The sequence below is a fragment of the Salmo salar genome, chromosome 08 (genome assembly GCF_965601325.2).
Source record: "Salmo salar chromosome 08, fSalSal1, whole genome shotgun sequence".
In the NCBI taxonomy this organism is placed as follows: Eukaryota; Metazoa; Chordata; class Actinopteri; order Salmoniformes; family Salmonidae; genus Salmo; species Salmo salar.
In genome coordinates, this window is record NC_138298.1 from 16,993,914 (window position 1) to 17,016,492 (window position 22,579).

Here is a 22,579-nt window from a genome sequence, read left to right on the forward strand (position 1 = left end):
TTCTTGACTTGGTTGTTTCCATACTAGCCAGAACTGCTAGCCAGCTTGCCAGTCAGGATGGGCGTTCAACACAAGAGGTGCCTAGCCTATAACACAGCACACAATCCCAACAACACCCAAACAATGGCAAGAGTTCAAGGAGGGAGCTCAAAGACTAACCAGCTGAGGGTGGTGGCTCCTGCTTCTACCTCCTCTGGTGTCATTGGGTCACGACGTGGGAGGCCGAGCATTAGGACAGACACAGACTGCTGCACGTGTTGAAGCGGTTCGTTAGGGCAAACTATTTGAAGGAACACCAGACCGTTCACAACAAGAAGAGGCTCTTCAAGTGCAAACTATGAGCTTCACCTTCTTGACTAACCTTATCAGACATAAGAGTGTCCAGAATGGGCAAAATAGGAGCAGTGTGGCTTGAGATGTGCACAGGGGCTATCTGGGAACCATTCTGTAGCTGACAAATTTAATCCTATAAAACCGTTTTTCCAGGTTTCCTTTTTTCAGGTTCTCTCTCGAAATCACACTTTTTGAAATAGAAAAACAACATTTGATGTTAAGTCCACCTGAGGTCTGGGAAAAATAGAAGATATTTATATTTATTTGGGTGTAGTTACCCTTTAATGCAAGTGTGCACCAGCAAGAGACTATCTTTTGGTTGTGATGTTTCTGTAGCGCTCATGTGATTGCAGAGTTTGCTAAACAAATGGCCACTGGATTGATGCAAATAATCAAGCCAGGTAGTGATAGGCTACATTGTAGTTAACATTTAAATTAGAAGATTTTTGGTAAAGGCTTTCCATCTCCATCAGAAGAAGGTTATCATTAGCATCATTGCTAACCGCTACACAAAGTGTAGACATAGGCACACACACGGGCATTCCTGTTTCAGGAAGTTGTAGGAAAATACGAATTACTGATGCATTTTTTTCATGTCTTATGAACTTTTTAAATATCGTTGAATTACGTTTTAATGTATGGATTATGTGATTCCGTCCGATTTTATAGGGCTCTACATATCATGTGAAGTGTCTTGGTAAGAAGATAACTAACACATACCCCTCATTAATCATTGAACTTTTTTTTCAACAGGCTTGTCTAAATACCTGTTTTTAGAGACAGTAAACCTAGGCTAGAACAAGGACAGTTTAATGTTTACCTTACGGAGGATTAAATAAAGTAATTATATTTTCTACTGTATTCTTGCTGACACACTGTTCTATCTAAAGAGGTCTGGGTTGCGCTTGGAAGATAGTGATCATTAATAGGATAGTTCATGTAATAAACAGTACCGTAATTCAACGAACAGCGCGCATTCGTATTCCATTTAACCACAGCATTTTTAGCTATGACGCCAACCAATAAGATGCCTTCTCTTTAGTGCGAAGTTACGCTAACGTAACCAGGCTTAGTGAACGGATGTGCAGTAACGAGGAACAAATTCCACGTTAGCGTTTTTGTTATTTAGACGTTTATTGACACTGTGGAACTCAAAATATGACACATTTAACCGCGCAGTAGCAGCACATACTTGCCTCAGGAAGTCTTTAATTCGCGTTGGAGACGGAACTTGGTTGATAGTTGATATCTAGCTAGCTAGCTGCTAACAACAATGGCGGACTGTATGGTTTTTCACACTCAAATAGCCTCCATCATGGAGATGCTAGCGAATGCAGCCGTGGCAGAGATCTGTAAACTCGTAGACGACGACTATGCAGTGTTTCGTTTGGAAATAACTCAAAGCCAGAAAGAAAACAGGGGATTGCGGAGGAAACTACAGCTATTGGAACTGAAGGTGGCACGGGAGCGCGCAGAAAGGACAATTAGAGAGCGCGTCCTCGCCAGTCGTCCCAGTAGTGTCAAGATCCTCGACCGCTACAGAGGAATGGCAAGAGGTACATTTAGCATTAAGCTGAGGCTGCGGGGAGTGTCGCCTCTGCACATGTGTTAAGATTTGTTACCCAGAATTGGGTATTGGTCAGTTTTGGGATAGTTTTGTAAAGAAACAGGCAGGGAGTGCAGCACTAACCTTTAACCTTCAGGTCCACTGCCCCGCGGAAATCGATAGTGCTTAAAAAAAAACATGCTCAAGTGGCAGAGTGAGTAGATATCCGCAATTTTAAACCAGGGTCCGCCACACAACTCCCTCACAGGGCGCCTTTCTTGGAGTATGCAGCATTGCTAGTTATTGTTTATGACCCTCTCATGATAAATTACTTTTAGTAAGGTTTTAACTGGTTTTAGTATAGACAGCATGAATTGACTGTCTGGACTCAGCCATGGTACACAGACACACACACCTCTAATCTCCATGTCTCTCTCTGCCACCCCACTGCTCTGTGTGGTTTAATGGAATGTATGCGTGAAGGGCATGGGGCTTGTCACTGTGCATTGATGACATGACACCTGGGTCCTGCTGGTTATTATATGGGATGTCTTCCTTACTCTGAACTGTCACTGTCTGCAGGGTGGGCAAGTGGGGGGATGTGGTATAATGTACAGTACCAGCCAAAAGTTTGGACACACCTACTCATTCCATGGTTCTTCTTTATTTTTTCTATTTTCTACATTTTAGAATAATAGTGAAGACATCAAAACTATAAAATAACACATGGAATCATGTAGTAACCAAAAAAAGTGTTAAACAAATAAAAATATATTTTAGATTCTTAAAAGTAGCCACCCTTTGACAGCTTCGCACACTCTTGGCATTCTCTCAATTAGCTTCACCTGGAATGCTTTTCCAACAGTCTTGAAGGAGTTCCCACATGCTGAGCACTTGTTGGCTACTTTTCCTTCACTCTGCGGTCCAACTCATCCAAACCATCTCAATTGGGTTGAGGTCAGGTGTTTGTGGAGGCCAGGTCATCTGATGCAGCACTCCATCACTCCTTCTTGGTCAAATAGCCCTTACACAGGCTGGAGGTGTGTTCGGTCATTGTCCTGGTGAAAAACAAATGATAGTCCCACTAAGCGTAAACTAGATAGAATGGCGTATCGCTGCAGAATGCTGTGGTAGCCATGCTGGTTAAGTGTGCCTTGAATTCTAAATAAATCACACCATCACCCACACCATCACACCTTCTCCATGCTTCTCGGTGGGAACCACACATGCGGAGATAATCCGTTTACCTACTCTGCATCTCACAAAGACATGGCGTTTGGACCTGAAAATCTCAAATTTGGACCAAAGGACAGATTTCCAATGGTCTAATGTCCATTGCTTGTGTTTCTTGGCCCAAGCAAGTCTCTTCTTATTATTGCTATCCTTTAGAAGTGGTTTCTTTGCAGCAATTCGACCATGAAGGCCTGATTCACGAATTCTCTTCTAAACCGCTATGTTGAGATGTGTCTGTTACTTGAACACAGTAAAGCATTTATTTGGGCTGCAATTTCTGAGGCTGGTAACTCTAATGAACTTATCCTCTGCAGCAGAGGTAACTCTGTGTCTTCCTTTCCTGTGGCGGTCCTCATGAGAGCCAGTTTCATTGTAGTGTTTGATGGTTTTTGCAACTGCACTTGAAACTTTAAAAGTTATTGAAATATTCCGGATTGACTGACCTTCATGTCTTGGTGGACCAAGTAATGGTGGACTGTCGTTACTTTTACCAAGTAGGGCTATCTTCTGTATACCACTCCTACCTTGTCACAACACAACTGATTGGCTCAAACGCATTAAGAAGAAAATAAATTCCACAAATAAACTTAAGGCACACCTGTTAATTGAAATGCATTCCAGGTGACTACCTCCTGAAGCTGGTTGAGAGAATGCCAAGAGTGTGCGAAGCTGTTATCAAGGTGAAGGGTGGCTACTTTGAAGAATCTCTAAAATAAAATTTATTTTGATTTGTTTAACACTTTCTTGGTTACTACATGATTCCATATGTGTTATTTCATAGTTTTGATATCTTCACTATTATTCTACAATGTAGAAAATAGTAAAAATAAAGAGAAACCCTTGAATGAGTAGGTGTGTCCAAACTTTTGACTGGTACTGTAGGCAAGAGGAATAGTGGTGCACATGTTCGCCGGCCAAGTACACGCGCTGTTGTGGATGCAATGTCCAACTCAGATCACTTCTGACACCAGTGTAATGAAACAGGCAGGGAGTGCGGTGTGAACTATCAACCTTCTGGCCCGTAGCCCTGCGGAAATCGACTGTGCCCCAAAAGCATGGTCAAGTGGCAGTCTGTCCACGCTTATAAGTCCAGGGTAGCTACAGTATGCAACAATACTTCCCCTGATTACTGAGCTATCTTGCACAATTTATTTTACCTTTACTTTACCAGGCAGGTCAGTTAAGAACAACTTCTTGCACAAAGAAACAATATCATATTCTATCCAAATTCTTGATTTACTGAATTTCCTATTTTCATACTCAATTAAAATAATGTGATGAATGGAACAATAAATAGTATATCAAGAAGTTATGAGAAGTGTTACCTTACATCCTTGCCAATTGTAGACATTGTACAATATAACCTAACCATCCCCTTTCCCTCAATCACTCTCTTAGGTGAAGGACATCTCGCTGGAGGCCACAGGAGCTTTGTGAAGCCAGCGGGACACAATACATGGAGAGATGACCAACCAATCATTGTTGATGAGGGAAGTGGAACCTCAACCCAGCACGTTATTGTGATAGAGGTTTGTGTCACAGTAAAACATTAAAAGTGACAGTACATCAGATGTGGCCCATTTTATTTCAGGAAGGTTTTCTTCAGCTTTTAATTTGCTTACATTTACATCCTTATTTATCTGCCATAGGGGAGCTTGTGAGACTTCCCTACGGCATTGTTATCAAATTCAACTCGTACCGATAATAACCTCTCTTCTTGTTTTAGTCTGCAGATGCAGAGGCTGCAGGTCCTGGGGTCAAGCTGGAGAGGTCTGAAGGAGAGGAGGACCCACAGCACAGCAGAGACATCCAGTCTGGAGCAGTGGCTGGAGTGGCGCACCCTGTAGTCACGGAAGACCTCGCTGCAGCGCCCCAGACCAGGACCGGACGCAGCATCACGGAGGTCAGTGGAACGCTGAACGCCGTCCTCAAGTCGGAGACTTTAACTGTAACACAAAGGCTCTTACACACAGGATCTGACAACAGGTCAGACCCAGAGAGACTGGGGCAGGAAAGGCTGGGCTGTCCTCCTCCTCCCGACTCAGAGTATTTACTTTATGGTAACCCGAGTTTGAGGAAGGTTCATTCCTATCAGGACTCAGATGACACGTTAGAGACTGGCAATGATCCGTCTTCTTCTTACATTACAGAGATGGGTTTAGAGAGACAGACTGATCTATCTAGAGGGGACTGGAACCGGTACAGTAGTAGTGTATACTCTGAAGGTTGTCTAGATAAGCAAGGGGAGGTTATAGATGAGGTAACTGTGAAAGTGGAGGGCGACGCTCCTCTGACATGGAATGTAGACGAGACTCACTTAGTAGAAGGACACTCACAAGGCAGATATTTCTTAGATTACAGGGAAAGCTTAGAGACAAATCCAAATGTCATGACCCCCTTCCCTTTACAGGCGGTCAGGAATCGCAACCCAGTGTCCACGTCGATGGGGCCTTCTGATTCACACAGCAGTGTCCTTTTCGATCAGGTTTTGAACTCAAACGACAGGGCTAGAGCCCAGGCTCAGGAAGGGGGAGACACATCATGCAGTACTAAAGAGAAACGGTTCCTCTGCATGTTCTCTAATAAAGGCTTCAGCTGCCCCCAGAAGGTGGAGATCCACAAGAGGGTTCACACAGGGGTGAAATATTTCAGCTGTACCCAGTGTCATATGCGCTTTGCACAGTCCGGCAACCTGAAGAGGCACCAGAGGGTCCACACAGGGGAGAAACCATTCAGCTGTACCCAGTGTCAAATGCGCTTTGCACAGGCAGGCCACCTGAAGAGGCACCAGAGGGTCCACACAGGGGAGAAACCCTACAGCTGCCCCCAGTGTGAGAAGAGGTTCTCCCACCAACACCATCTGAAGATGCACCTGAATGTCCACACGGGAGAGAGGCCATTCAGAGAGGAGATACCTCAGGATACACCAGCAGAAAAACCATTCCACTCTAACATAGAAAGTAATCATTCCACTCAATAGCTTCTGATGTTTAGATCAAATCCTGCATTAAAGAGAAAGATACATGTTCATTGTCAGCATAAAAATATCCACAGATGCATTTGGAATAACGAGAGTAACAGATTTCAGTGTTGAATATTCCTGCGTAGAATATTGCATCCAGGCATTGTGTGATTTATAAGGCATATAGAAGCATAAAAAGTCTTACATATTGTGTTTTACTCTGTAGGCAATATGATGTTCACAAATGCCTATTTCATTACTTCAATTTAACTACTTTCCAAAGACATTTTTTATGAGAAAATGAATGCAGTTTATCACATTATCATGCCGATTGAGCCGTGTCTGTGTGTTTTTCATATGGTGTATTTAAAACTTGTTTGTTTAAATAATAAACACAAAATGGGACTTTTCATTCTAAGACTTTCATTAAGACTCTCTTTAGTATATATTACATCTGATCTTACACTATTCTGCATACACCGACAGCGATTTATAACCAATATACTCTTAGGGCCTACTAAATATACCTACACATACCCACACGCTAACAAACACCTACTGTACACATCAAAATAGTTTAGTCAGGTTTGTCTGATGATGACTTTTGCCTTATCATAGCTAACTTGTTTTTACCCACATCATATTTATGTCCACCATGATAGTTAGAGAATTACTTAATTGTGAAAACCATCTAAAATATGATGGGGTCATTGCTGCGAGCTGGCAGCCTTCTGTGAGCCGGATGGCACCGCAATCATTTCTCCTTCTTCCTCCAAGGCACTCCGAATCAGAATCACTTTTATTTGCCAAATATAAACTCCGCATAAAAGAAACGTCCCTTTTTCAGGACCCTGTCTTTCAAAGATATTTCGTAAAAATCCAAATAACTTCACAGATCTTCATTGTAAAGGGTTTAATACTGTTTCCCATGCATGTTCAATGAACCATAATCAATTAATGAACATGCACCAGTGGAACGGTCATTAAGACACATACAGCTTACAGACGGTAGGCAATTAAGGTCACAGTTATGAAAACTTAGGACACTAAAGAGGCCTTTCTACTGACTCTGAAAAACACCAAAAGAAAGATGCCCAGGGTCCCTGCTCATCTGCGTGAACGTTCCTTAGGCATGCTGCAAAGAGGCATGAGGACTGCAGATGTGGCCAGGGAAATAAATTGCAATGTCCGTACTGTGAGACGCCTAAGACGGCGCTACAGGGAGACCGGACGGACAGCTGATCGTCCTCGCAGTGGCAGACCACGTGTAACAACACCTGCACAGGATCGGTACATCCGAACATCACACCTGCAGGACAGGTACAGGATGGCAACAACAACTGCCCGAGTTACACCAGGAACGCACAATCCCTCATCAGTGCTCAGACTGTCCACAATAGGCTAAGAGAGGCTGGACTGAGGGCTTGTAAGTCTGTTATAAGGCAGGTCCTCACCAGACATCACCGGCAACAACGTCGCCTATGGGCACAAACCCACGGTTGCTGGACCAGACAGGACTGGCAAAAAGTGCTCTTCACTGACGAGTCGCGGTTTTGTCTCACCAGGGGTGATGGTCGGATTCGCGTTTATCGTCGAAGGAATGAGCGTTACTCCGAGGCCTGTACTCTGGAGCAGGATCGATTTGGAGGTGGAGGGTCTGTCATGGTCTGGGGTGGTGTCACAGCATCATCAGACTGAGCTTGTTGTCATTGCAGGCAATTTTAACGCTGTGCGTTAACAGGGAAGACATCCTCCTCCCTCATGTGGTACCCTTCCTACAGGCTCATCCTGACATGACCCTCCAGCATGACAATGCCACCAGCCATACTGCTTGTTCTGTGTGTGATTTCCTGCAAGATAGGAATGTCAGTGTTCTGCCATGGCCAGCGAAGAGTCCGGATCTCAATCCCATTGAGCACGTCTGGGACCTGTTTGATCTGAGCGTGAGGGCTTCCCGGAAATGTCCGGGAACTTGCAGGTGTCTTAGTGGAAGAGTGGGGTAACATCTCACAGAAAGAACTGGCAAATCTGGTGCAGTCCATGAGGAGGAGATGCACTGCACTACTTAATGCAGCTGGTGGCCACACCAGATACTGACTGTTACTTTTGATTTTGACCCCCCCTTTGTTCAGGGACACATTATTCCATTTCTGTTAGTCACATGTCTGTGGAACTTGTTCAGTTTATGTCTCAGTTGTTGAATCTTTTTATGTTCATACAAATATTTACACATGTTAAGTTTGCTGAAAATAAACGCAGTGAGAGGACGTTTATTTTTTTGCTGAGTTTATTTGCATGTACATGAATTACAGAAGCCCTGAAGCCCAAGGCAAAACATTCCGACTTAGTATCTTGTTCAAACAACTTAGTATCTCGTTCAAACTACTTAGAATCTTGTTCAAACGACTTAGTATCGCAATTGAATGTCTTAAGTTAAGAAAGTAGTTCAAAAGAGATACTAATTCATTCAAACGAGAGAATTGTTATTTTGTCTAATTAGGCCTTAATCTGTTATGCAGCTTGTCAGACCATGTAATGGTTGCTGCAACCATTCATTCACTGATTCCATTAATTGATATGATTGACAGTTATTTGATAGCCTAAAGCAAGGCTGCTTTTGAATGCCAGATAATGTAAGTGGGCGAGTGTGGAGCGAGGAGCAGAGCGTAATGGAGATTTTTGTTATTTTTGTCGGCGCTGTTTCTGCACACGACTACACTGTCTGTAAGACTGTAGTACTCAGGCAACTGATTGATCAGACGTTCTATAAGCGACTCACTACAAACCCCACAAAACAGCTTTTGGCTGTAATCGAACAGACTGGCATCAAGGGCATGCACAATGGTGATATCACCAAAATAGAATAACAGATTATTGGTGTGTAAAAACAGCTCCACACCGGTAATCTGCAGTCCCTAAAATATTGTTTAATTATCTAAATCCCCAAATGGACAGGACAAATCTTCTTTGCGATATCAGACCTGGTTTAGCAGAAGCTCTCAGACTAGTGGTTAGAGCTTTGGACTAGTAACCGAAAGGTTGCAAGATCGAATCCCAGAGCTGACAAGGTAAAAATCTGTCGTTCTGCCCCTGAACAAGGCAGTTAACCCACTGTTCCTAGGCCGTCATTGAAAATAAAAACGTGTTCTTAAATGACTATCCTAGTAAAATAAAGGTTAAAAAAAATGCCCTGATTGATAAATATGCTGCTATGTATTGTGACACTTTTGTTTACCGAAGACACAGACATTTTTTTTAACTTCTTCCCGCAAATAAAAACGACTCCACTCAATATTATTGTCCAAATAAATTGTGTACCTAAGATTAAATTTTTTCTCCCGGTAGTTGGTTTTGACTATAGTTTGAAGTATTTGAAATAGCCGAATAGAAAGGTAATAATAGTTTATTATAATAATAATAATAATAAACTGCTACTACTGCATGAGGCTATAAAACTGCATGCCAATGGAAGGATTTATTTTGCAACCCGTCCAACAAATCCCTCCAATCCGTAAGGTTCTCACATATCATCAAATTAATAGGTATTTGTCATCGGGCTATTGAAAATCGGATAGCTTCCTTATGTTTCAGTAAACCATTAGCCAACACTTAAACGATTAAACAAAGTTTCATCATGAAATTTTACTCTCTCTTCATTTTATTTTGCTGATTAAATGTATTTTTTCCTGTTATTGTTAACTGTAGGCTATAACAAGTTGAACATTTTAATTGAAGGCCTATCACAAACCTTTTTTGTAGGTTGATTCTGGTAGGCTAATAAAAACATATTGTTCACAGCATAAACCAGCCTATTATCTCTGATGTTCATTAATTTATTGGTGATGGATACTTTAACTGTTTGTTTAGGCTACTGTTAACATAGGCTACTTCTCTGCCAGAGCCTGTGAGATAACTAGTCCTACCGGTAAGTGCGATCTAAGTAATTCCCTTATGATATCACGTTACCTCCTCAATCATAGGTGGCGCGTATATAAGGCTAGACGAAGATAAGCTTTAAATTAGTTAACGTTTGGTTAAAAGCATTTGATTTTGCAATGGCAAAGGCCTACATTATTTTGGATTTGTGTGCCATGAGGTCAAAGGAATTGTCCGTAGAGCCCCGAGACAGGATTGCGTCGAGGCACAGATCTGGGGAAGGGTAACAAAAAATGTCTGCAGCATTGAAGGTCCCCAAGAACACAGTGCCCTCCATCATTCTTAAATGGAAGAAGTTTGGAACCACCAAGACTCTTCCTTGAGCTGGCCGCCCTGCCAAACTGAGCAATCGGGGGAGAAGGGCTTTGGTCAGGGAGGTTCCTCTGTGGAGATAGGAGAATCTTCCAGAAGGACAACCAACTCTGCAGCACTCCACTAATCAGGCCTTTATGGTAGACTGGCCAGACTGAAGCCACTACTGAGTAAAAGGCACATGAAATCCCGCTTGAAGTTTGCCAAAAGGCACCTAAAGACTCTCAGACCATGAGAAACAAGATTCTCTGGTCTGATGAAACCAAGATTCAACTCTTTGGCCTGAATGCCAAGCGTCACATCTGGAGGAAATCTGGCACCATCCCTACGGTGATGCATGGTGGTGGCAGCATCATGATGTGGGTATGTTTTCAGCAGCAGGGACTGGGAGACTAGTCAGAATCGAGGGAAAGATGAACGAAGCAAAGTACAGAGAGATCCTTGCTGAAAACCTGCTCCAGAGCGCTCAGGACCTCAGACTGGGGTGAAGGTTCACCTTCCAACAGGACAACGACCCTAAGCAGACAGCCAAGACAATGCAGGAGTGGCTTCGGGACAAGATTCTGAATGTCCTTTAGTGGCCCAGCCAGAGCCCGGACTTGAACCCGATCGAACATCTCTGGAAAGACCCGAAAATAGCTGTGCAGCGACGATCCCCATCCAACCTGACAGAGCTTGAGAGGATTTGCAGAGAAGAATGGGAGAAACCATTTTTGCTTTGTCATTATGGGGTATTGTGGGTAGAGTGATGAAGAAAAAAACTGGTTTAATCAATTTTAGAATAAGGCTGTAATGTAACGACGTGAAAAAAAGTCAAGGGGTTTGAATACTTTCCAAATGCACTGTGCCATCCACACACTGGATGTATTTTTCAAATTCTATTCTCCTTTGTCTTTGTCTATATTATGGCTATATTCAGTCTAATATTCCTTTATGTAGTTAAGCTCTTACATTTTGTCTTTATAAAAATAATAATATTTCATTTGTAGAGCGCATTTCCCACTCTCAATGCACATGTGAAGCTTGTTGGGGCTTATTTCTGTGCTCAAATCATTTCACAGTTGCAGTTTGAGCTTATTTATTCCCTTTTATTTATGAAAATAAGCCGATACTGGCTTTTATCATTTACGATTTATTTCTGATATTTTAGATTAATTAAATTGATTTATATTATGGTGTTTGAAAATACATGAAATACATTGTGCTGCCACAATACACAGAATATACAGACAGACAAACAATCGGAATATACGGAAAAGATAGACATGCATTCAGAAAGTTTTCATACCCCTTGACTTATTCCACACTTTGTTGTGCTACAGACAGAATTCAAAATGGATTTAATATATGTTTTTTCTTAACCATCGACACACAATTCCCCATAATGACAAAGTCAAAACATGTTTTTAGAATTTTAGCAAATGCATTGAAAATGAAATGCAGATCTCTCATTTACATAAGTATTCACACCCCCAAGTCAATACATGTTAGCAGCACCTTTGGCAGTGATCACAGCTGTGAGTCTTTCTTAGTAAGTCTCTAAGAGATTTCCAAACCTGGATTGTGCAACATTTGCCCATGATTCTTTTCAAAATTCTTCAACAATCATGTTAAACACAATTATGTGACTCCTGAACTTATTTAGGCTTGCCATAATGAAGGAGTTGAATAATTATTGACTAAAGACGTTTCAGCTTTTCATTTTGTATTAATTTGTACAAATTTTGAAATACATATTTCCAGTTTGACATTATTGGGTATTGTGTGTAGGTCAGTGACAAATACATATACATTTTAAATTCAGGCTGTAACACAATTTATATATTTTTTTTAAGTTAAGTGGTGTGAATACTTTCTGAAGGCACCGTATAGACAGAATTTACTCAACCCACATACAGTATGTACATACCAGGCAAAAAAAACTACAGAGTACACTATAAACAGTCTAAACTACAGAATACACTATATGCCACGACACCTCAGTGGGGCTCGACGGCAGAACCGGCATCCTGGAACTACCCCCTCGATCCACCACTCATCTCTGCCCCCTTACTGCCTACTTGGCGCTGACACCGCTCATTCCACTTCAGGCAGATCCAACAGGATGTTCACTTCTGCCTGCTTGCTTACGTCAGCCACTAGCTTCTTCCTTGCCACTCCTCCAATGCTTACTAGCCCCAGGGCTCTCCAGAGTGATTGGCCTGCGAAGCCCCTGCAGCCGACCTCAACCAGGTTCTCCATCCATTCTGCTGACTCTCAAGGATGAGGGACTGGTATTTGAGCTACCACTCATGTAACAACTCCATCCTCTCCTCCCAGGGCACTGTGAGCATGATGAGGACCACCTGCTTGGTGCCTCTAGACGAGAGAATGATAACCATCGGTCAGACCTGCTTTGCAGTAGGAGAGCACATACTCGAGATAGGCTGGTCATCCACATATTGTGCAGCTGGGCATTTTGCCAACCCCCACATGTGTTGGTTTGTTGGTGTGGGCAAAACATCGTACACAGAGCAAGCCAGAAACTTAATCTGCTCCCCTTTCATGTTCTAGATGTGTTGCCAGGTGAATGCCCTGTCTCGCATACTCTCTCGACGTGTCCAGCTGCCCTGTTTTTTCATGGCTACAGCTCTGACATGCCTGCGTTCGCACGTGGGGCGCACTGATTGGTGTCACCTCATTAGTCAGTATGTATTCCACCCGTGCTGGCTTGTTCATCTCGTTAGTCGTAAGGTGTTTCCCCTGTGCTGTCCTAGGTAATATTTAAGAGTGGCTGGCCCAGTGCTCAAGTTGTCTTGAGAGACATGGAAAGTTAACACCTTTAGTTGGCTCTCCCTATTTGATTTCTAGACAAACAATCCTTTATCTGATCTTCCCTGTTTTGCTCCACTTTTTGCCTTGCTTCCTGTCTTTAAGTTTGGTGTGGGTTTTTGTTTTGTTTGCCTCTTCTTGGGAAAATTTTGTGAACCCCTCCTAAAATCCCACCTGTTTCGTTTTGGTTGTGTTCAGTGACTCTTTGTTAGTTCCCCCTTCTGTTTGAGCAACATTATTTGTTTTTCTTGCTGGGGAACGTAACAACCTGTTTAAAGGTCTTACTCGCATTGGTTACGGAGAGCGTAATCACTGTCATCTAGAACAGCTGGTGCGCTCATGCATGGTTCAGTGTTGCTTCCCTCAAAGTGAGCAATTCAGGAATTGTGAAAAACTGAGTTTAAATGTATTTGGCTTAGGTGTATGTAAACTTCCGACTTCAACTGTACGTACATATCCCCAACAGAAGCCATTGATTACAGGCAACATCTGCACTGAGCTAAAGGCTAGAGTTGATACATTTAAACTCAGTTTTTCACAACTCCTGACATTGAATCCTAGTAAAAATTCCCTGTTTTAGGTCAGTTAGAATCACCACTTTATTTTAAGAAAGTGAAATGTCAGAATAATAGTAGAGAAAATAATTTATTTCAGCTTTTATTTATTTCATCACATTCCCAGTGGGTCAGAAGTTTACATACACTCAATTAGTATTTGGTAGCATTGCCTTTAAATTGTTTAACCTGGGTCAAACGTTTCGGGTAGCCTTCCACAAGCTTCCCACAATACGTTGGGTGAATTTTGGCCCATTCCTCCTGACAGAGCTGGTGTAACTGAGTCAGGTTTGTAGGCCTCCTTGCTCGCACACGCTTTTTCAGTTCTGCCCACAAATTTTCTATAGGATTGAGGCCATCTATTTTGTGAGGTGCACCAGTCCCTCCTGCAGCAAAGCACCCCCACAACATGATGCTGCTACCCACATGCTTCACGGTTGGGATGGTGTTCTTCGGCTTGCAAGCCTCCCCCTTTTATCTCCAAACATAACAATGGTCATTATGGCCAAACAGTTTTATTTTTGTTTCATCAGACCAGAGGACATTTCTCCAAAAAGTACGATCTTTGTCCCCATGTGCAGTTGCAAACCGTAGTCTGGCTTTTAATGGCGGTTTTGGAGCAGTGGCTTCTTCCTTGCTGAGCGGCCTTTCAGGTTATGTCGATATAGGACTCGTTTTACTGTGGATATAGATACTTTTGTACCCGTTTCCTCCAGCATCTTTACAAGGTCCTTTGCTGTTGTTCTGGGATTGATTTTCACTTTTCGCACCAAAAGTACGTTCATCTCTAGGAAACAGAACGTGTCTCTTTCCTGAGCGTACACAAGTATAGTACACAAGTATATGGCTGCGTGGTCCCATGGTGTTTATACTTGTGTACTATTGTTTGTACAGATGAACGTGGTACCTTCAGGCGTTTGGACATTGCTCCCAAAGATGAACCAGACTTGTGGAGGTCTACAATATTTTTTGAGTTTGAAGGTAGGCCTTGAAATACATCCACAGGTTCACCACCAATTAACTCAAATGATGTCAATTAGCCTATCAGAAGCTTCTAGAGCCATGACATCATTTTCTGGAATTTTCCAAGCTGTTTAAAGGCACAGTCAATTTAGTGTATGTAAACTTCTGACCCACTGGAATTGTGATACAGTGAATTATAAGTTAAATAATCTGTCTATAAACAATTGTTGGATACGTTACTTGTGTCATGCACAAAGTTGATGTCCTAACCGACTTGCCAAAACTCTAGTTTGTTAACAAGAAATTTGTGGAGTGGTTGAAAAACTTGTTTTAATGACTCCAACCTAAGTGTACGTAAACTTCCGACTTCAACTGTACGTACGTACGGTCACTGTGGGGACGACTTCGTCGATGCACTTATTAATGAACCTCGTGACTGATGTGGTAAACTCCTAAATGCCATCGGATGAGTCCCGGAACATATTCCAGTCTGTGCTAGCAAAACAGTCCTGTAGCTTAGCATCCACTGGTACTTTCTGTTTGAGTTTTTGCTTGTAAGCAGGAATCAGGACGATAGAGTTGTAGTCAGATTTGCCAAATGGAGAGGTGAGGGAGAGCTTTGTATGCATCTCTGTTTGCGGAGTAAAGGTGATGTAGAGTTTTTTAGCCTCTAGTTGCATTGGTGACATGCTAGTAGAAATTAGGTAAGACGGATTTCAGTTTTCCTGCATTAAAATCACCAGCCACTAGGAGTGGTGCGTCTTGATGAACATTTTCTTGTTTGCTTATGGCCCTATACAGCTCATTGAGTGTGGCCTTAGTGCTAGCATCGGTTTGTGGTGGTAAATAGACAGCGATGAAAACTCTCTTGGTTAATAGTATGGTCTACAGCTTATCATAAGGTATTCTAACTCAGGCAAGCAGAACATCGAGATTTCCTTAATATTAGACATTGCGCACCAGCTGTTGTTAGCAAAGAAACACACCACCCCCCTTGAGCTTATCCGACGCTGCCATTCTGTCCTGCTGATGCATGGAAAAAACAGCTAGATGTATTTTATCATTTTCCTTATTCAGCCAAGTTTCCGAGAAACATAGGATATTACAGTTCTTCAGGTCCTGTTGATTGTGATTGTACATTCACCAATAGAACAGAGGGTAGAGGCAGTTTATTTATTCGCCACCGTACTTTCCTCAGGGTTCCTGCACGTTTGCCTCTATATCGCCGTCTCTTTCTTTCCGATTGTTGGGGATTAGGGCCTGGTCTGGGGTGAGCAAATTGAAGAATCCGATGGCGAAAACATTATGTAATATTCTTTTTTATATCAGTGCAAAAAATCACAACAAATATCAGAATTGGTCAGGAGCCCGTAAAACATCCGCTATACATTCCATCGCTATTCCTAATTTGTTTCTCATCCTAGCTGTCCCACGATGGAGCAGAAGATTCTTGGGACCACCAGCCATCTCCTGAGGAAGTGGTTAATTTTCCTGTCTAGTGCCTTCACTGTTGAAAGAGCTACTTCATAGACAAGCAGTGGCCAGAGGAGTTTAGGAAGTACCCAGTGTTGGTAGCCCTATGCTTAAACTTTCCTGTTAGGCCGCTCTTCTCCAGAGATGTCATCCACGTGTCGGCTTGAAAGAACATCTATTTCACACAATCTTTGTCATTGAGATCGGCCCTGTACCACTTTCCCAGGCTCTTTAAAGGCTTCTATCTGATGGTGGGAATGGTCTCCTCTCTGATTTTGAATTGTCGCTTTTTCAGGACTAGGATTCTTGACTTTGCAGACTTGAACTCCATTCTGGCCCATTTGATGAGCTCTTCCAGATCCTCCAAAATCAGCCTTCTGGAACTGACTTCATTTTCAGATCGTCCAAGAATGCTCTGATTGGTGCCTGCTGGACGCCGCTTGCCGGTGCTGCATCCTGTCTGAGCTTCTCTGCTGATTTAACGAGGAGGTTCATCGCTGCAGAAAACAAAATTATTGAGAGTGCACCCGACCACAATACCTACCTCCAGCCTTTCCACTTGTGAAGCGCATCTTGAAGTAGCATTGGAGGAGCTTCTGGATGCTTGCAGGTACATGAGTGTGGTTTGCACCAGCTTGTGGGGTATGGTTCTGTAGGCATTGGTTAGGTCCAGCCACAGGACTGCCAGCCTTCTTGGTTCCGCTTTGCATCCTCAATCTTTGAGATGAAGATTGTGCGTTCAAGGCAGCCGGACAGCTGGAACTCTGCCCTTTGTATGGATGTGTCGATGTAGTTTTCCAACATGAATGTTGTCAACCTCTTCACCTGGATTCCGAAGAAGATTTTACCTTCCACACTGAGGAGGGAGATGGTTCGGAATTGCTTGATGTTTGTGGAGTTATCTTCTTTTGGAATGAAACAGCCCTCAGCAACTTGCCAGCTTTCTGCAAGATAATTTTTCCTCCATGCCACTTTCAGCATCCTTGTACGGAATAGCATTAGGCCTTGGTGCCGATCTTTCCCTGGCCTTCTTGAGAAAGTAATCTCCTGCCAGCTGGGTTCCGACACCTCGAAGGGGATGGTGGCTTCATTGGTTTGATGAGTTTTGCCATCTCTTCCAGCTCCTTTTCATGCCTGGGGTCGCTTTGGACTCCACGAAGGTGCTCCTCCACCTCTTCCTTCGTTGCTTTGAGCTCTCCTGATCTTTTGTCCACCAGGGGTTTTGATAGATACTGGAAGGGTAAAGTCTGTCCTCTTCTTCATCCGCCTCCTTCTGTCCCTGCGATGGTATTCAGCTCGGCACAAGGTCTTAATACGCTCCCTCAGATTGTCTCAGATGTCCTTCAATGCTGGTTTCGCTCCCTCCCTTGCTTGGTGAAAAGCCTTCTTCAGCCTCCGCAGGTCACGTCTTAGGGTTGTTATGTTTTTCAGATGTCGGTTTTCTCTTGTCTTGATGTTTTTTTCCAAAGCTGTCAGCCCTATGCTCCAGATGATAGTTGACATGGCTCAGATTTTCTTCCCTACATCTCCAACACTTGATCCACGTCTCGGTCGAACATGTCCCATTCCTTCTTTGCTGATGCAGCAGGCCATTTTAAGAACGATCTGGACTTAATGTTCGTGTACTCTGATAATCTCCACCTGGCACAGCCAGAAAAGGACTGGCCACCCCTCGGAGCCTAGTTCCTCTCTAGGGTTCTTCCAAGGGAGTTTTTCCTAGCTATTGTGCTTCGGCATCTGCATTGCTTGGGGTTTTAGGCTGGGTATCTGTATAGCACTTTGTGACAACTGCTGATGTAAAAAGGGCTTCATAAAATAAATGTTATTGATTGATTGATTTCACAGGCTTATTCCTTGTCTCTCTTGTGTTGTTCTGTACATATTGTATTATATGTTGTGTGCCTTCCCTCTCCTGTTGGTTCTCTGATGGGGGAAAAATCAGTACAGTTACATATTGGGATATTATTTTGGGCAATATATCGTATCGTTTTGACTATCACAATATTATTTTTGCTCTGGTTGGCTGTACCTGCACCAAAACTCCAGTATGTTTCCTTCATAGCTTGTTCTCCATCTTTTTTTAAATGGGGAGCCAATTTGTTTTTCTCATGGTTCTCTCTGTTTGGAACATCAAATCGCAATATCGTATCGTGACATCTCTGGCAATTCCCAGCCCTAGTTTATTATCTGTGTGCCCGTACCTGAGGGAGTATACAGTATGTCTGTGTAATTTGTATCACCTGTTTCTTCCAGGAGGAAGAGGGTCCAGAGGTGCTTCTGGTGAAGGACGAGGGCTGTGAGGAGGGTCTGGGGAACCCTGAGGGGACCATGGTCATAGAGGACAACCAGACTACACCTCCTGAACCCACAGAGGAACCAGCTGAGCAGCACAGGACCACACACAGTCTCACTGAGGTGAGTCCAATGTGAACTACTGTCTGAATGGTATTAGGCCAGGCCGTATTCCACAAAGCCTCTCAGAGTAGGAGTGCTGATCTAGGATCAGGTTAGCCTTTTAGATCATAATGAATAAGATCATATGGAAAGATCCTAGATCAGCATTCCTACTCTGAGACTCTTTGTGGATACAGGCCCATGTGTTGATTCATTTTGTCTTATGTGTGGGACTATGCATTTGAATTATCAAACCATTTTAATGAGTGTCAAGTAATCAAATCAACTAATACATTTGCATAGTGTCAAATTAACTAACATGTGTATATAATACTCATAGCAATCCCTCATTGCCCAATCAGAAGATGCTCCATAGCAAGGCGCTCATCAGATTTCTTGATCCAACATCCTCTCACTCTGTATCTCTTACAGTCAGTAGACATGGAGGATGGGAAGCCTGATCTGCTGCTGGTCAAAGAGGAGACAATAGAAGATGGACCAGAGAGCATTGACCTGCTGAGTGGACTAAAGATGGGGGAGCAAGGTAAGAGAGAAATACATATAGCCTACATACAGTGCCTATAAAAGTATTCATACGACTTGACTTATTCCACATTGTGTTGTGTTACAGCCTGAATTCTAAATATTTTTTCTCACCCATCTATGTAATGACAAAGTGAAAACATGTTTTTAGACATTTTAGCAAATTTATTCACACCCCAGAGTCAATACATGTTAGAATCACCTTTGGCAGCGATTACAGCTGGGATGGCAGGTAGCCTAGTGGTTAGAGCTTTGGGCCAGTAACACTTAACTGCCCTGTTCAGGGGCAGAACGACAGATTTTTACCTTGTCAGCTCAGGGATTCAATCCAGTAACGCTCTAACCACTAGGCTATCTGCCGCCCCAGCTGTAATCGCTGCCAAAGGTGATTCTAACATGTATTGACTCAGGGGTGTGAATAAACTTGCTAAAATGTCTAAAAACATGTTTTCACTTTGTCATTATGGGGTATTGTGTGTAGATGGGTGAGAAAAAATGTTTTGAATTCAGGCTGTAACACAACACCATTTCAGTTTAATCGTCACTTGTGCCAGATACAACGTGTGTACCTATTACAGTGAATTGCTGTCATGATAATAGAACATTAGATCAATAATAACACAAGGATAACCCTGATAAAAAAGTTTCAAGACAAAGTTTCATACTTCGTGTTGTCAAGAAGGATGAAACTACATGAGTTTTCATAGCCTACTGTTATATTACACCAAGATAAAACCCAGTTGGTCAGATCATAATCAGTTTTCTCTGGATGATGCAAAGTACACATTGAGCAGTCTTGCTTCGCATTGAAGACTGGAAAAAAAGAGGACCACATTTTTATGCATTGTTGACACATTTAAAGACGCTTTCTGGAACCCATAGTTCTAAAGGTTGTGCTTCAAAGAATGCAAGTATGCTAGACATTTATAGAATAAATGCTACCTAGTTTAATGTTTCTGTGACAAACGGTGAATTAGTTATTGATTTAAAATGCTTTAAAATGGCATTTGATAGATTTTGATGTATTTCTATCAAGTCAAAACTGGAATTTGTCATCAAAACAAAGGTTGTAAAAGTATGCTACACATTTATAGAATAAATCATACCTAGTTTGATGATTCTGTCATAATCAGTGAAAACCAGTGAAACTGTTTCAGATGCAAAGTGTTAGCCATCCTGATCAGCTTACTTTAGCTAGCAGTAAAACGAACGTAACCGTCAAAAGGCGGCAGATGACGTGTGACGTCCACAGGCAGGAGCGAGCTCTGTCTATACTCCTGCCTATCCCATTACTTCTTTCATGCCAATACGCATTTATTATTTGAGTGCAATGAAAAGTAATGGGACATATTGACACATGAAAGGCAGCGAAGCTCTCTGCCTGCCTTTTGGCGTCCGTTAGCTGGCAGTATAAGGTAGAAAAAACACACGTGCAAGTCATGTCAATGCCTTGCATTGAGTTTTGGAGTTTTGAAGGGCTGGAAAAAGGGATACATCGAGGCTGCCTTTCTCCCTGGCCTGCTTGCACATTTTGTACCAGATAACTACGCACTTCCCAAATGAAGATGACAAGACACTGCCTACCCTGAATGCATGTCACTGCTACATACAGTAATATTTTTTCTTCATTCATAAAATTAAATCAATGCATCTTATTTTTACATACAAAACACACACGTTATAATGTATGAACTTGACCAGGTAATTGACCAAATAAACTCGATGTATAGAGTTTTCTGACATATTTTTGAAGTCTATTTTCTAACCTGCAGGTTGTTGGCTGGAGGATAACAGAGGAAACTGGGCGGCCATCATGGATTCCCAGACCGGTGCAGCCAAGGGCCCAGTGGACAACAGCACCAAGCAGGCCAGGACCAGAGGTGACATAGTGGAGGTCAGTGGATGGGACAGCGTCCTCAACTCTGGGCTGGGGAACAACATTGTTAATCAGAAACAGACAGTTGAACACAAAACAACATCTGAAGTTAGTCTCCATGACAACAGACTGGCTGAGACCAGGGCGAGGCGTGGATTTGGTCTCTATGGATGTGGAGGTGTCCGTATACGGCTGGAGAGAACAGACACAGACTCGGCTGGCGATGCTCTGTCCTGCTCCTATAGTTGTGATTCAGAGAGACTGATGGAGCCTCAGGTTAACCCCCTAACAGGTGCTGCCTTCAGCCTGCCTTCTATAGGATCTATCAACTGGAACATGGACCCTGTGACAACACAGACACTCCCTGGCCTTCGTCCTCCTCACACTCTCCTAATGTTAAACCAGACCTCAGACAATGCCAGTGTGTCACCACCAAATGGCAACACAAGCCCATTGACAAATGACAGTAGTAGAGACAGAATCAGTAAAGGTGGCAGTGCCAAAGAGAAGCGCTTCCCGTGTTCATTCTGTGGGAAAGCCTTCAGTTTCCCCAATCAGGTGGAGATCCACCAGAGGATGCACACGGGGGAGAAACCATTCGGCTGCCACTTGTGCGGGGACAGCGTCTCCTATTTGTCTAGCCTGAAGAGGCACCAGAAAGTCCACACATGGGAGAAACCATACAGCTGCCTCCAGTGTCAGAAAGGTTCTCCCACCAGCACCGCTTGAAGATACACCTGAAGATCCACACGGGAGAGAGGCCGTTTGCCTGTACGCACTGCGGGAAGAGATTTTCAGAGAGGAGCTACCTCAGGATACACCAGCAGAAAATGCACACTGCCCATGTATAGAGTATTGTTACATGTAATGTAGCTAGTTTGTTTGTAGTTAATTATGTTGGTTGTGGATGTATAAGGAACTGGATGAGGTGAACTGAGGAAAGAATGAGTATGATGAGGCAGAGTAGATGATATGGTTGGTGTGATGGTGTCTGTAAAAATGCTTCACTGATGAAAAGGTTGATATTGGTATGTTATTGTGAAATAATGATAGTGCCTTAATTGATATTTACTTGTCATGAAGTAGTGAAGATATGTGTAATGTGATGTTGAACCTTTTCCAAAGTCTTCTAAAATTAATTTGATCAAAGCGAGTCTACCAGATTTAAGGAAGAGGTCATGAGAAAAGTGATTCTACTTGTCACATGTATTGTTTTGCGTAATAAAATAAACTGTACTTCATGTTTGGTGAGTATATGCCCATGTTGTTGAAATTAAATACAACCTGACTCTGTGGTGACTGACTTAATTTTGTATCATTGCAGGGACTGATTTTCCCTCATCTCAGTTGAACCAAAACATTATACTTAATTCTTAGATAAACTATACAGTGCATTCGGAAAGTATTTAGACCCCTGCCCTTTTCCACATTTTGTGATGTTACAGTCTTATTCTAAAATGTATCAAATATTTTGTTTTTCCTCAATCTACACACAATACCCTATAATGACAAAGCAAAAACAGGTTTTTAGAAATTTTTGCTAATTTATTAAATATAAAAAACAGAAATACCTTATTTACATAAGTATTCAGACCCTTTGCTATGAGACTCGAAATTGAGCTCAGCTGCATCCTGTTTCCATT

At 42.6% G+C, this 22,579-nt stretch overlaps 1 pseudogene across 1 annotated transcript; it reads left to right on the top strand.

Annotated features, from left to right (window-relative positions):
* The first annotated feature begins 1,357 nt into the window (after window positions 1–1,357).
* On the top strand, window positions 1,358–22,232 carry LOC106610082 (uncharacterized; annotated as a pseudogene). The gene is made up of 6 exons (XR_014393070.1): window positions 1,358–1,889; window positions 4,511–4,641; window positions 4,839–5,015; window positions 18,377–18,538; window positions 18,950–19,061; window positions 20,833–22,232. The product of XR_014393070.1 is annotated as an uncharacterized LOC106610082 (transcript).
* Window positions 22,233–22,579: the final 347 nt, after the last annotated feature.